This window comes from Globicephala melas, chromosome 20 (genome assembly GCF_963455315.2).
Source record: "Globicephala melas chromosome 20, mGloMel1.2, whole genome shotgun sequence".
In the NCBI taxonomy this organism is placed as follows: domain Eukaryota; kingdom Metazoa; phylum Chordata; class Mammalia; order Artiodactyla; family Delphinidae; genus Globicephala; species Globicephala melas.
In genome coordinates, this window is record NC_083333.1 from 14,372,515 (window position 1) to 14,384,887 (window position 12,373).

Genomic DNA, 12,373 nt, shown 5'->3' on the forward strand with positions numbered 1-12,373 from the left:
CTTATTCAGTGTTTCCATTAAGAGCTGGTATGTGCATTTGGACAGTGATCAGACAGAAGGTAGGATAAGATTGTTTGTTAAAAATCAAGGAGACTATTTAAAGCATGTTTAAACAGGTTATTCTTCTTTGGCACTTACTCTAGAACAGGGCAGTGTGCTAAGAGCTTTAAATGTATCCTGTTATTTCAATAGTCTATAGCATTCCTATGTGCTAGCTTCTATTTTTATCCCCAATTACAGAAAAGCAAACTAACATTTAGGGGAGTTCAGTGATTTACTCAGGATTACACAGCTTGTAAGTAACAGAGCCAGGATTCAAAACCAGGTCTCTCTGGAAGCAGAGACTGCATGAATCTTTGTTCTTGTTTTTTGTTTAAAAACATTTTAGACATGGAGGATGTAAGTTATATATTAAACTCCCATGTTACTATTGCCCAGCTTTTGACATAAAATATTAGGGATAAAGTTTATACCCCTGCACACTCTTCCCTGGTCTCATTCTCCTGTTGCCTATACCCACCTCCAAAGATAGCCACTATTCTTGAAACTGGTATCATTCGCATGCATGGCCTGGGGCAAAGAGTCACTCTTACATCTCATGTGACTTTGCTGTGTCCTGCCTGACCTTCAGGTGAGAAATCAGTTTATAATTATCTAGAAAACAACCCTAATTTACATAGAAACACAAGGTATTTTGCATAGTTTAATGAGTTTTCCAAGGATGTAACTGCTATGGAGTTTTGTTTTGTTTTGTTTTTTAAACACTTTGTTTGGTTCAGAATGTTACCAAGTATTCACCATTTTGGAAAATCATGTCACCAACAGCAGTTCCCCTGGTAGCACTTAAGTTGCCCATTCAACATGCCTGTTGTCAGTCTGCCTTAGTAACTGCTGTATTTGTGATGGTTCTGCTAGTTTGGAGTATTTCCCATGGAGAGGGGGAAAATATTTGCAATCAAATATGACTGCAAATCATAATTGTAAGAATATATATACAGGTATATGAAGAACTCCTATAGCTCAACAACAGCAATAACCAAACAACCCTATTAAAAATGGGCAAAGGGGGGCTTCCCTGGTGGCGCAGTGGTTGAGAGTCCGCCTGCCGATGCAGGGGACGCGGGCTCATGCCCCGGTCCGGGAAGATCCCACATGCCGTGGAGCGGCTGGGCCCGTGAGCCATGGCCGCTGAGCCTGCGTGTCCTGAGCCAAAAAAAAAATGGGCAAAGCACATTTGCATAGACATTTCTCCAAAGAAGAGACCAATAAGCACATGAAAAGATGCTCAACATCGTTAATCATTAGGGAAGTGCAAGTCAAAACCACAGTGAGATATCACATCATTCCCATTAGGATGGCTATTATCAAAAAAGCAGAAAATAAGTGTTGATGAGAATGTGGAGAAACTGGAACTCTTGTGCATTGCTGTTGGGAATGTAAAATGATGTATCCACTGCAGAAAATGGTATGTTGGTTCCTCAAAAAAATTGAACAGAATTACCAATAATCCAGCAATTCCACTCCTGGGTACATACCTAAAAGAATTGAAAGCAGGGACTCAAACAGACATTTCTACACCCATGTTCACAACGGAATTATTCACAAGGCCAAAAAAGCAAAGCAACTCGGGTGTCCATCAATAGATGAATGGAAGAGTATTCAGACTTAAAAAGGAAGGAAATTCTGACATGTACAATATGGATGAACCTTGAAACATTATGCTAAATGAAATAAACCAGTCTCAACTGAATAAATATTGTTTGGTTCCACTTAAATGCGGTACTTACACCAGTCAAATTCACAGAGACAAGAAAGTAGAATGGTGGTTGCCGGGGGCTGGGGGAGGGAGGAATGGAGGATTATTGTTTAATGGGTGTGGAGTTTCAGACTGCGAAGATGAAAACGTTCTGGAGATGGACAGTGGTGATGGTTGCACCACAGTCTGAATGTACTCAGTGCCACTGAAAATAGTTAAAATGGTACGTTTTATGTTATACATATTTTACCACAATAAAAAATTACACTTTCTTAAAAAAAAGATAAAGTACTTAAATATTGAAATGATATTTTATTATACTCTGTTTCCTTTTAAAATTACAGTTAGGTATCATGTTGATTTTTAAAATCTATCCTTTATTTATTTATTTATTTTTGGCCGCACTGCGCGGCTTGCGGGATCTTAGTTCCCCGAGCAGGGATTGAACCCACGCACTCGGCATTGAAAGCGCGGAGTCCTAACCGCTGGATCGCCAGGGAATTCCTTCATGTTGATTTTTTTTTAATGACTTTGTAAATATCTTTAATGGAAGAATCAGATAGTGTCCTAGAATTACCTTTCCTTCTCCGTAGATTTAATGCCCTTCAAAGGAAAATGTTTCTACCCCCAAGGGAAAGCAAAATTCCCTTCTTATTCTCCATCACTTACTCAAAATCGTGCCACAATTTAGTTTGGTTCACAGCAGAGCCTTGATTCTCCGGTTTATGTTGACTTCTTGAAATTATGTGTGTAGGTAAGTTGTATTATTTATGAATTTCATAAGGATAGTAACGAGGGTGTTATAAACTATTTATTATCAAAAGAACACATTTGACCTGATAGGATTGCGAACTGTCCCTCTAGGACAGATGGTTGAGAGTGGAATTTCTGATAGTAGTGCATGCACATCTTCAAATTTACTTGGAAAAAAATATTTTTTATAGAAAGTTAAAAAAATCAAGCTACCTGCAGTGTTTTAGAGGGCCTGTTTATTGTTTCACACCCTCACCAACACTTGGCATCGTCTGATTTCTGCTGATCTATGTGAAGAATGTGAGTCGGGTTCCAATTTCATTTCTTAACTATGAAAAATCAATAGACCCAGCCCCATTTATTGACTGATAATCAGCCCTCATTAATTCACAAATCTATGATTATTACATATAAAATTGCCTTACACATGTAGATTTGTTTTTAGACTTTCTGTTTCGTCCCACTGTTCTGTTCAAGTATCCTGTGGAAATATCCATCTGTCCTAATTATCATAGCTTTATAATAAGTCTTTATAAAACTGATTTTTTTTCACCACTAAGATATATTTCCTCCAAAGCAGTCTAATATTTAGCAACATAGCTTTATGGCAAGCCTCTGGGATAAATCAGTTGTAAATTACACACGGGTAAATCGCTCTTGGAATTTTGAATAAAAGTGTTGGAGATAATCCAAACAAGAGGACGCAAATCTGCCAAAGGTGATGATTTTTATTTGAAAGCAATGGATGTCAAGCTTTCTTTTTTGATTTGACAATGATTAGATTACCAAACTGTCCACTGAGACCACTTTCAGTAGTTGATATTATAACAAGATCAATGTGTATAAAAGTACCCTTCTAAAGTGGGTGGCTTTGAAAATACCCCTCTCCTATTGAGCAGGGGTTGGCCAACACAGTGCTGACCAGTGACCACGGACTCCATTTCTCTTCTGCACTCACAAAACACTTGAAGCCAGTTTTAATGAAAGAAATAACCCTTCTTCCTGTGATCAGGTAGGAGATAAAGGTGGTGACCACGTGCTGATTTTTTCAAATGACCCGTGATTCCTACAAATGGTGGTAAAGAAAGATCTGGTGATGAGTGGCTTCTGGGCCCATAATGATCAGTTAGTTTGCCATAATTAGAACAATTATCATAGCTTTTTGATGCTTAACCAGAAAGAGAAGTGATCCTGTTTGAAGGCAAAGGCAATGCTTATTTGACCCTTGAACAAATGAATTTCCTCTACAGTAAGCCACAGAGAGTGTCACAATTACAATAAGCTGCAATGCCCCTGTGCCTTGGGGTATATGGAATATATTCTATTTAATAATAATATGGTAAATGAATGAATATATATATGAACACCTGACTCTCCATCACTTTATCTCCCTTAATGCTGTCTTTGCTTACAAGATAACACACTTCAGGGGAAAACTGCAAAGACTATCCAGTGAGGACTTTCTCAGCGTAATTTCCAGGATTTTTATCATGCAGTCCACAGATGTTTTGGCACTTTCAGTGGTAAAATTAATACGAGGGAAAAAAACCTCTTTTTATTTGTGAAAAATATGTATTTCACAAAAAGGAAATGTGTGGCTTATGATTTTTCTTAGAAATTCTGTTCCTTTATAAGTCATGAAAACCTTGAAGCCTGTATGAGCACCACAAGGAGAGTATGCCTCAGTCCATCTTGGCTAAAATGCCATTCACGGAGTAAAGTTATCTCACCACTGTAGCTTCATGGTATTTGTGATTACAGTCGGCCTTCTGTATTCGTGGGTTCCGCACCTGCGGATCCAACCAACCACGGATGGAAAATATTTGGAAAAAATTCCAGAAGTTCCAAAAAGCAAAACTTGAATTTGCCGCATGTAAGCAACTATTTAGATAACATTTACATTGTATGCAGTATTAGAAGACTCTAGCGATGATTTAAAGTGTATGGGAGGACGGGCATAGGTTACATCAAATACTATGCCATTTCATATAAGGAATTTGAACATCTGCAGATTTTGGTATCCTGGGGGGTCCTGGAACCAATCCCCTACAGATCCTGAGGGACAGCTGTATTTACGTTCATTACGTTTACCTTCTGTGGCCATGTTGTGTTGTGTTTATCCCACATAAACAAAAGTGGATTAGTGACTCATATAGTGATTCACTGAGGTATAAAAATAGTATAAAGAGACTTCCAGTTTTAGCTCTAATATGTCAAGAGTCTGGAAATTGTCACCGTCATCCTTAAAAAAAGAAAAAGATAGACAAATGAAGAAATCAGTGACTTTCCCTGGATCCATCAGAGAGTGGAGATCTCAGGGCAAACTGCCACCCTGAAACCTGGTGAGTCAGATATGTCCTGAGAGACACAGTAACTGAGATCTGCTTCCTTGGAGCAGGAGTTACGAGCCGTAGACTGGCAGGAATATTTAAATGATCAATTTGACACATTGTTGGAGGGTGAGTGTGGACTCGCTGTGAGAGTGAGAGATTCATGGGGGCCACCATCCTAGGGCTCCCCTACACTTTCATGGGTCTTCCTGGGAATCTTGCCAGATTTCTCATGGTGAAGATCCAACAAAGATCTCTCATGACCCTCCCAGAAGGAGGGAAAGATAAGCTACCGTAAAACCGCTGAGGGTCTTCTCAGTCACAAAGGCCCACTCTCCAGGGAAAAGGACTGTGCCTGAACACAGTTCTGAAATTTGGGGGGAAAAGAATTTCTCACCACTCCAGCCCCCTGAGGGAAGCGAAAAGCCAAGACGGGATAGGGCTCTAAGGAAACAGAATGTTGTGGTTAAAGAAAGGAGTCGAGGTGACTGGGCAGGAGGGGAGGAGTGGGGCTGGGGGATGCCCTGCTGTAGGAAGAGGAATAGAAATATTTGTGAAGACCCAGCCCCAGGGCAGCCCCACTAAGAGGCTGAGATCTAACTGGGAGATTACACAGTGCCTTTCTCCTTTCCCCTACACCCTACTGCCACATTAGTAGGGCTCCAGCATCATAACCATGAGTTAACAGGTGCAAGACGCAGCATCTGTACGTAGCCAAGAGAGGAGACAAAAAACAAGAACCCTAGAGGAATTTGAAGCCTCTGGTACCTGAAACTACAACAAATGCTGAACACAGCCCGACACTCCTAGCCAGCTTAACAAAACCTAAAGACCTATCTACCTGATACAACATGTCTGGCTTTCAGAAAAAGCCAAAGGAAATAACCACTGTCTGAATAGACAAAGTGATCCTGAAACCCAGGCTCGGATATGAATTATCAGATAAGGAATTTGAAACAACTATAATTGGAAACTTTAAGGGAAAGAAAAATCAAAGGAAAGTGCTAGAAATAAAAAAACACTCTAACAGGGATGATGGGTTCATCAGTAGGCTTGACACAATAGATAAACATATCAGTGAGCTTGAAGGTAGGGTGAGGGGACTAGCTGCTGACTTAAGTAACTGGAGATTAGTGGCATCTGTAAGATTAAAGGCAAAGAAATGGTATATAAACACTGTATTCTAGCTGGTAACGTTTTTGTTTCCCCACAAGGGTACAGATGAACAACTCTGTAGCCACTACACACGCATACTGGAGTTGAACAATTAAAGACATGGATGGCGGCTGGTGGGAGCCAGGGCTTCCCCTGTTGGAATGGGAGACTACAGACAAGCATGAGGACCATGCCAGAATGATCCATGTGGCATTGGGTTAGAGTTCGAGACACCATGTTTAGCTTAATATATTTGCAGACGGGTACATATCAAAATAGTTATACATATGCATATATACATAGCTTAATGTACATACTTATCTTTCCTCCCTCTGTCAGGTGCGAAGGCCTGGAAGCAATGACACTTCAGTGCCACTGCGCACTCTCAGTGCCCATATCTTGGTTTCTAACACCATTCTCCAATAAAAGGAGTAAAGCGTCCTTAAAGAAATGGATGCCTCTTAGCTGTAGCAAGAAATATACAAGATGATCCTGTAGCATCTTGCAGTGAAGGAAAATGAGGAATTGCTCAGAGAAACCCCAATGAAATGGGTATGTCAAAGGCACAGGAGCCAAACAAAAGGGCCCCCAGTGGCCAAAGCTGGAACAATTTGAGTGAAAAATAAATAAAGGAACATTGAATTATCACTCAAAGTATAAAGTAAACATCCACGAGCCCGTTCTGATATAAATAAGTGATTGGAGAAATAGATAAATGGGAGACAATAGAAAATCTTTTGTGCAGAAGAAATTCCAAATGACTTACGTGGATAGTCTCCATAAAAGGAGATGGGACATAAGTTCCCACGTTTTAAGTACAGGCTGTGCATTGCGACTTCCTTCTAAAGAGTACAGTAGGAAAAGGAGTAACTTTACGGTGGAAACGCCTGGAAACACTCCCTCAGCCAGATGATCAAGGTTGACAACCACAGTGATAAGCGATGTCACGTTAATAGCATGAATCCTGGATATGGTGTGATGAGAATAGCATTTTACCTCTGTGGACTTCCTCCCCCAAACCCATAACCCTGGTATAATTATGAGAAACGCATCAGACAAACCCCAACTGAGGGACGTTTTACAAATTACCTGACCAGTACTCCTTAAAATTGTCAGGGTCATAAAAGACAAGCAAAGCCTGAGAAACTTGACACCAACAAGAGGAACCTAAGGAGACATGACAACGAAATGTAATGTGGCAAAACCTAAGGAAATCTGAATAAAGTATGCACTTTAGTTAACAATTATGAATGAACATTTGTTCATTAGTTGGGCCAGATGTACCAAAGCAACGAAAGATGTTGGCAATAGGGGAAATTGGGTGTGTAGTATATGGGAACTGCCTGTACAATCTTCACAACTTTTCTGTAAATATAAAGCTATTCTTAGAAAAGGTTATTAAAAATAGTAACGAAAAGGGTAATAGAAATACTACAGGTCTCAAAATAATATCATAAAAGTAAATAGTGACCAAGACTCTATGAATTCAATAATTGTGGACAAGCCACTGAAAAATGAAAAGGTGAACAAGAAGTATGATGGTGACTCTCTGAAAGTAGGATTTTATCGCACTGGCACTCCAGTGGATTCCAATCTCCTGTGCTCCATCTAAGGTCTGTCACAAATGGTGGTATGAAGCCATCAAAGCTTTTGTGTCATTGGCAAACTAAGCCTATGGCCTTTCACTAAATTAATTGAATGTTTAAAGAACAAGCACAAATGAATATATTCCAGTCTGGTGTATGTGGAGCTTATTTCTAAAGGGGAATAAAAAAGGCTAACATTACAGAGGCATCATTCAAGGCTGCATCTCTGATAGCAAAAACAGGTACAAGTCACACCATTGCTGAGAATCTTGTAAAACTAGATGCAAAAGTAATGACAAATCTTATGCTCCCAGAGAGAAAGCAGAACAAACTACTGGCAGCATTCCTTCCGGAGAAGATACTCCTGTGGTTGTAGGTTCTCAATGGGTAACACATGGAACCACTACTATTCTCTGGCTTGTAAGCCAAGTGACATTTACATTATAGTTGCCCAAAACCACTGATCTGCTGAGTATAAATAGATTCCTGGCCTATGCATGTTATGTAGGAGGGAGATATGTTCAACATCTTTTCCTATTGATTACTGAAAACTCATGTTATGGAAGATATAATTTTTATTGAATTAATCGTGACTTTGTGAGCCCTGCTGGAGACTGCAGAGTGTGCCAGAGTCAGGTAGGGTCAGTGGCTGCAGCCAGGTCAGATCCTTGTCCTTAACTAAGAGAGGTCACACTTGGATGTCAACCCAGATGTCTGCCATGCTTGGATGTTAGCCACTGACAGGCTTTGGTGATCAATAACATTCCCTCTAACCTTGATTCAAGGTTGAAGGAAATTGTATAAATTATGCAGATTATAAAATAATGCATTTTGGGATTATGTCTTTGCAGCAAGCAGTGTGATGGCATGAGCTGTGACAACGATACTCCTAACGTGTGCTAGTCACAGAGAGAAAGATGTTCACAGAAGCTTTTTTGTTTTGTTTTTGTTATATTGGCTAATTAGTTTTGCAAAGGTAATTTTTGCACGTGGTGAAAAATTTGAACTGTCCAAGAGGGTGTATAGAGAAGAGTCTGCATTCCTCTCCCTAGTCTCCCTTCCCTAGGGGCAACCACTACCACTACTGCCATTTCCTTCCTGTAAGTTGTTGGCATGAAGGAAGGGGTAAAGGCTTGTTGCTTGTGACTTCTTGTTAAATACATCAGGTGGAACGTATTTTTTAAATCACATTTCCCTCCTGAAACCCCTCAGAAGTAAAAATACAGGGGTCAAAAAGGCATGGAACCCAAAGAACAAAGAGATTGGGAAAGAAAATAGCAGTAGCATGAATTTTGAAAGCCAGAGAGCAAATGGGCGATAGCAAATTGGCCAGGACCGTTAGCTTTGCAGAACTCCAGAATCTCAGAAACGGAGGTGTCAGACACATCCGAAAGTGGGAATGCAGTGACAGCTGAAAATCGGAGACACGGTTAAAGTTCTGTGTAAGATGCAGTTAGGTAAGACTCTCTCCCAAATCTCTGCTGCCAGGTGACACCATCCAACATTCTGGAAGAACATTAGGGGTTTCCTTCTTAGAGAGTTGAACCAGAGGGATTCTGGACTCAGAGAGTCTAAGAGTAGCTGTGGATAGGGTACCTTACTGAAAATAGGGGAAAAAATAGAAACATATATATTGAATGATCAGATCATTCCCCTTGGCTTGTGGAAGGCTGCCGGTCAGGCTCCACTTTCAGGAAGTAGATGGCAAAATCATTTCTTAGGAACGTGGCTTGACCAAGAAGAAAGATATTCTGAAATCAATAGTTGAGAATCTCTTAACCAAACAACATTAACCAGATTGCCTTAGTCAAAAGCTCTACTCAGGCACACAGGTTCCTATTAGGTTAGTAGTGCCTCGGTACTGAGGACAGCCAAGACCTGAAGAAAAAAACCTCTTTCATGAGGGACGTGATAGAGCAGAAGAGAAGACCCTCAGAGGAAGCAGAAACAACCTTGGCAGAAGAACTGAACCTTAAAAGTCCTTTTTTTTTTAATGTCTATGGACACATAAGAAAAATATTGTACAGTAAAACAGAAACAGGTTGCTATTTTTAAAGAAAGGAACGTCAAGTGAGAAAAGTTTTGGGGAGTTAAAAATATGATAGAAGATGAAAAACTCACCATAGATCTTGGAAGATGATGTTGAGAGACTCACTCACAAATAGAGTAAAAAGATAAAAGAAACAAGAAATATAGGGGATCGGTTGGCAGGGTTAAGAATAGCAGAGGACAGAGAAAATGGATGGAGGAATTTTCGGAAGAAGTATTTCAGTAGTTTTCCACATCTGAGGTGTATGTGTTTCCAGATTGAAAAGGCAAGCTCAGTATCTATCTCAATGGATCTTTAAAAAAGAAAAAATAAAAGATCTACCATCGTGTAATTTCAGAACACATGGGAAAGGGAGAGGATGCTGTAAGGTGAGACGGGGGGAGGGAGAGAGGGAGAAAGGAGAGAGCAAACAAACAACATTGTTGATGTAAAATACACTTTCTTTTTTAACTGTGTGGGGAAAATTGTGGTAATTTAAAAATTTGAGTAAACATCGTTGGCTTGAATGTCGACCAAACTTACTCATTAGAAGGTCTATGCTGGATGTCATTTAGTCGGTAGAAACACTGCATCCTATGGGCCAGCATCCTTTCTGATGGGCCACGTGTCTGTTCTGATTGGTTGCTGGCTTTTGTTTTCCTTCACGTTGTTTCTTTCCATGGATACCATAAACTTAGCTCTAGTAGAGAGGCTCCCACTAATAGGTCAGAGTTTATCAGCAGCATTTGGCAATATATACAGTCAGAACAACCACCCCTCCCACTTTTTTCAGGTGCCAGGATTTACAGTGGTGATGTGGAAAGCAGAGATAGCAGTGGCTTGTTTCCTGCTTGGGAACTTTACAAATTATTACTCCCCCTTTTTTTCCTTCCTCACTTGGTAGTTATATTAAGTCTCTGGGGAAATGAAAAGCCAGTCTTCTTCGAAAATCAGATGGAGAAATTCTGTCCTAATGCACTAACAGCTCTCCCCTCCCTTTCTGAATGATTCCAGACCCTCCGATCTCCTGTGGAGGGTTTGAGATAGAGGCGGCAGGGAATTATGCATCTGGTTTATTACCCTTGGGAGACTTGGCCATGAGAGGCTCCCATGTGAAACAATCCTATATAGGAAGACAAATGAGATTCTGCTTGGTGAAGCTCAGTTGAGCAGTGAAGTGGTGGGACTGAGCAGATGTAGGGCTTGGTGTGCTGAGGGCTTAGTGGGAGCGCCTATGGAAGGGATGGTAGAAAGACGATGCTCAGATATTTGAATACTTAGCATGTAGAGGGGGAGTCAAGCCCCCTTTTATGGTCTGACTCCAAAAGGCAGAAGTGGGTCTTACAGGTGGTTGTAAACTCAGTGGGCAGCAGAACGGAGCTAAGAGCGTGGCCTCTGGAGTCAGGTAGCCTGGGATGGAGTCCCAGCATCACTGCTTACCAGCTGTTGACTTTGACCTTGGGCCAGTTACTCAAACTATCTGGACTCCAGTATCTTCATCTGTCAATTGGGGTAATATTAGCATCCACTTACAAAATTATTCTAAGGATGACATCAGCGAACATATGTGAAAGATTACGACAGTGCTGGGCACGTAGTAGGCATCCCCGTGTTTTGGGGCTTAGAAGTGGCACTCCCTGAGAGGCAGCACAAAGCACAAGGTATGGAAGATGATTCTGACATCTGCTGCTCTCTGAAAATTTTGTTATCGTTGCAGCGGTCAAGCCGAAGCTGGCTGACAGCTTCATGGGGGTGGGAGAATGGGAGGGTTTGGGCAAAGCGCAGGAGGTAGGGTTAGAGAACTTTTCTAGTCCTTTCCACCTCCACTTGACGTGCTCAGGTCTGAGCCACGTGGTCTTTAGCTGGTTTAGCTGGGCTTGGAGCGCCAGCTTTCGGTCTGCCCCGTGCTCAGAGCCACTTATCAGAGGATCACCTGAGCTGCTACTCACTGCATGGCCATCATGGGGTCTAGTCCTTGTATGCTTTGCTCATCTACATCGTGGGATGCAGACTCAGGAATGGAAAACAAGAACGATGTTTTTCCTTCAATTCGCGCTCGGAGCAGAGCCAGCGGGTGTCCTGTGGGACATGAGAAACTCCAAATTTGGGGATGAAATCCATATTTAGAAAACAACAAAAACAAAAAACTTTGAGCAAGTTGCAAGGAAGGAACTGTGTGTCTCTCGGTGCTAGGAAGCATAAAGGCGCGAAGTACAATGTATTTTGACACAACCGACTCACAGGCACAAGCCCACATCTGGGCTCCATCTCTCGCACCCCAGCTGCGTGCAGGTGGGAAAATGCTCTTATGGCTGAAGACAGGCCAGCCGCAGGCGCCGGGATCCTTGGCCTCCCATCGAAAGCCTGGCAGCCATGCGGTGGCCATGTTCAAGTGAATTTCATTCAATGTCTCGATACACAAAAATAACCATGTTATAATGGCTGCTGGTGGTAGCATTCTTTACTTTTAATTGCAAAACCCATGTGACCACATTAGAGAAAGTTTTCAGAACTGAAGGAAACACATCAAATGAAATATCACAGGTCTCATACAATTTCTAAAATTTGTCTTTATTCTCTTTTTTTTCCCCTGTGCTAATGAATATTTACACAGTTGTAACCAGCCTTTTTACTTAACATTATAACATAAGAATGTTCCCAGGTTTCATCTTAAGTCTTATCACATATTTTTTTTTAAAGCTACCCAGTACTATCTTATATGCACTCACTGTTTTAAATTACTGATTACATACTGTTGGACTTT

General features: G+C 41.0%; 1 long non-coding RNA gene across 1 annotated transcript in view; it reads left to right on the forward strand.

Annotated features, from left to right (window-relative positions):
- Positions 1-12,373, forward strand: part of LOC115855811 (uncharacterized) — a 203,696-nt gene that overhangs the window by 34,360 nt on the left and 156,963 nt on the right. The gene's annotated exons all lie outside the window — the stretch shown is intronic.